Source organism: Myotis lucifugus, unplaced genomic scaffold (assembly GCF_000147115.1).
Source record: "Myotis lucifugus unplaced genomic scaffold, Myoluc2.0 scaffold_6352, whole genome shotgun sequence".
Classification (NCBI taxonomy): domain Eukaryota; kingdom Metazoa; phylum Chordata; class Mammalia; order Chiroptera; family Vespertilionidae; genus Myotis; species Myotis lucifugus.
Window position 1 is genome coordinate 1,470 of NW_005877400.1, and position 3,488 is coordinate 4,957.

At 44.4% G+C, this 3,488-nt stretch overlaps 1 non-coding gene across 1 annotated transcript; it reads right to left on the minus strand.

Moving 5' to 3' along the window:
- Positions 1 to 3,115: 3,115 nt before the first annotated feature.
- Positions 3,116 to 3,225, minus strand: LOC111824767. The gene has a single exon (XR_002827838.1). It is a non-coding gene; the product is annotated as a U6 spliceosomal RNA (small nuclear RNA).
- Positions 3,226 to 3,488: the final 263 nt, after the last annotated feature.

Sequence of the window (3,488 nt, forward strand, 5' to 3'; positions counted from 1 at the left end):
CATCGGCCTGCGGACTGAAAGGCCCCAGGTTCGATTCCGGTCAAGGGCATGTACCTGGGTTGCGGGCACATCCCCAGTGGGAGATGTGCAGGAGGCAGCTGATTGATGTTTCTCTCTCATTGATGTTTCTAACTCTCTATCTCTCTTCCTTCCTCTCTGTAAAAAATCAATAAAACATATTTTTAAAAAAAGTGCAGAAGAATTAACACAGTACGTTATCCTATAGAATAAAAGCATAGTATGCAAATTGTCCCCTTGACAAGGAGTTAATACAGGTGTTCGACCAGGGGGTGGGGCCGGCTGGGGGAAGGGAGGGAGGCCTCCGCCGGCAGCCAGCCGCCACTAGGGACCCTACCAGTGCACGCATTTCGTGCACTGAGCCTCTAGTCATTTATACCAAATTTGAAAACCTGCAAAACCAGTGTTATAAACTATTTGGGGATACATTTGTATATGATGATAGTATGAAAATGTGCGGTGATGCTGAGCAATAAATGCAGGACATGGAGCAGGAAAAGGATGGACTCTGAGAAGGATACACTGGGACTTCAACAACATCATTAATGTTTTCATTTTAAAAAGCTGGCTCAGATATGGCAACATGGTTAAAAGTTCATGTGGTTGCATAGTGGATACAAAAGAAGTGGATGACAGGAAAAGATACTCAGCATCGTTATCCGTTAGGGAAAGGCAAATGCAAACCACAACGAGACTCCACCTCACGCCCACCAGGATGCTATGGTAATAAGTTGTGGAGGGGCTGCGGGCAGTACACTGCTGGTGGGACTGTAAAACGGTGCCACTGCGTTGGAGAACAGTCTGGCAGTTCCTCAGAAGGTTAAATATGGATTTTCATATGACCCAGCCTCTTCTGTATAGATATCCTAGAGAATAGAAAACAGATACCCATGCAAAGATTTGTGAAAACACCTAAATGTTCAACTGATAAAGGGATAAAGTAAATGCAGTATACCCATACAATGGACTATTATTTGGCCATTGAAAGCAATGAATTACTGATAACATACTAAAATTCGAATGAACCTCAAAAACATGATGCTAAGTGAAAGAAGCCAGTCACATGTTGTATGATTTGATTATGTAAAAATGTCCAGCATAGGCAAATCTATAGAGACAGAAAATATATTCGGCGTTGCCTGAGGCTGAAGGGGGCTGGGTAAAGAAATGTTTTAAAATTGATTGTGGTGATGATCGCACAACTCTTGATCTTACTAAAACCATTGAATTGTACACTTTATTTTTATTTACTTTTAAAAATAACTCTTCTTTTTAAAAAAAATATATTTTATTGATTTTTTACAGAGAGGAAGGGAGAAGGATAGAGAGTCAGAACATCAATGAGAGAGAAACATCGATCAGCCGCCTCCTGCACACTCCCCACTGGGGATGTGCCCGCAACCAAGGTACATGCCCTTGACCGGAATCGAACCTGGGACCTTTCAGTCCGCAGGCCAACACTCTATCCACTGAGCCAAACCGGTTAGGGCAAATTGTACACTTTAAATAGTTAAATTGCTGGGTATGTGCATTATCTCTATAAAATTGTTTTTTAAAAGGGCAGGGCTTTTTCTGGCTGGTGTGGCTCAGTGGTTGAGCATCGACCTATGAACCAGGAGGTCATGGTTGGATTCTCTCTCATCATTGATGTTTCTATCTCTCTCTCCCTTCCTCTCTGATATCAATAAAAATATATTTTAAAAAAAAGTCAGGTCAGATCTCAGGGTAGCCGCAAGAGGGCGCTCTAAGTACAGACAACTCCTCCCTTGGGAACAGAATTTCTCAGGCCTTGCCCCAGACTCTGGCCACACCTCCGAGAATTTGGCCACGCCCCAAGGTCTGAACCTTGGATACCGCCTGCCTCTCATCCCAACCATGCCTCTGAGACTCTGGCCACACCCCCAAAGTCTAACTACCCCCTAAGATCCTAGTCAGACCTCAAGGCAGTGTCTGATGCAGCAAATTCACCCTCCCAACTCCCCAAACTGACCACAGATGCAAGCACAGACTAGATACTCTCAGAAATACAAGCCTTACAACCATGACTTTTATTTATTTATTTTTATTATTATTATTTTTTTAAATATATTTTATTGATTTTTTACAGAGAGGAAGGGAGAGAGATAGAGAGTTAGAAACATCGATGAGAGAGAAACATCGACCAGCTGCCTCCTGCACACCTCCTATTGGGGATGTGCCCGCAACCAAGGTACATGCCCTTGACCGGAATCGAACCTGGGACCTTTCAGTCCGCAGGCTGACGCTCTATCCACTGAGCCAAACCGGTTTCGGCACAACCATGACTTTTAATTTGCAATCATTTTTTTTTCCTTTTTGGAATCATTTTAACCTTACAGAAAAGTTGCAAGAATAAGACAAAGCTTTCTGTAGAACTTCATCCAGGTTCACCAATTGTTAACACTTCACCAGTTTGCTTTATCGCTGGCTCTTTCTCTCTTCCCCACCTCCCCAACCATCCGAGAGTAAGTTTCAGACATTTTTCCCCTTTGTGTATTTCCACGTTTGTGGGCATTCTCTCACACGGCACAGGTATCAAAAGCAGGGCATTTAACAGTGATACGACACTAGTATCTAACTCAGTCTATAGTCAAATCACCAGTTGTCCCCAAATTGTCCTTTTTTCAAAATATATGTTTATTGATTTCAGAGAGGAAGGGAGAGGGAGAGAGCGATAGAAACATCAATGATGAGAGAGAATCACCGATTGGCTGCCTCCTGCTCACCCCCTACTGGGGATGGAGCCTGTAACCCGGTCATGTGTCCTTGACCGGAATCGAACCCAGCGGCATCCATCAGTCCACAGGCTGACACTCTACCCACTGAGCCAAACCAGCTAGGGCTCCAAACTGTCCTTTTTTTTTTCTTAAAATATGAAACGCGCCCTAACCGGTTTGGCTCAGCGGATAGAGCGTCGGCCTGCAGACTCAAGGGTCCCAGGTTCGATTCCGGTCAAGGGCATGTACCTTGGTTGCGGGCACATCGCCAGTGGGGAGTGTGCGGGAGGCAGCTGATCGATGTTTCTAACTCTCTATCCCTCTCCCTTCCTCTCTGTAAAAAATCAATAAAATATATTTTAAAAAAAATGAAACGCTTCCCGAATTTGTGTGTCATCCTTGCACAGGGGCCATGCTAATCTTCTCTATATCGTTCCAATTTTTTTAGGATATGAGCTGCCTCAGCGAGCACCAAGCTGTCCTTTTTAACAAAACGTTACTTTCCAGTCCAGGATCCAATCTGAGGTCACGCCTGGTGCCATTGCTCAGCCCTCCTTTGTGTTTCACGGAGTTGACGTTTTTAAACATTACAGGCCAGTTCCTTTGTAAGAGGTCCCCCCAGATTTGGGTTTGTCTGATATTTCCTTGCGATTAGATTCTGGCAGCAGGATGCGGGGTCCTTCTCAGTGTATCGGGTCGGAAGGTAGCATGATGTTGGTCCGTCACATTATTGGA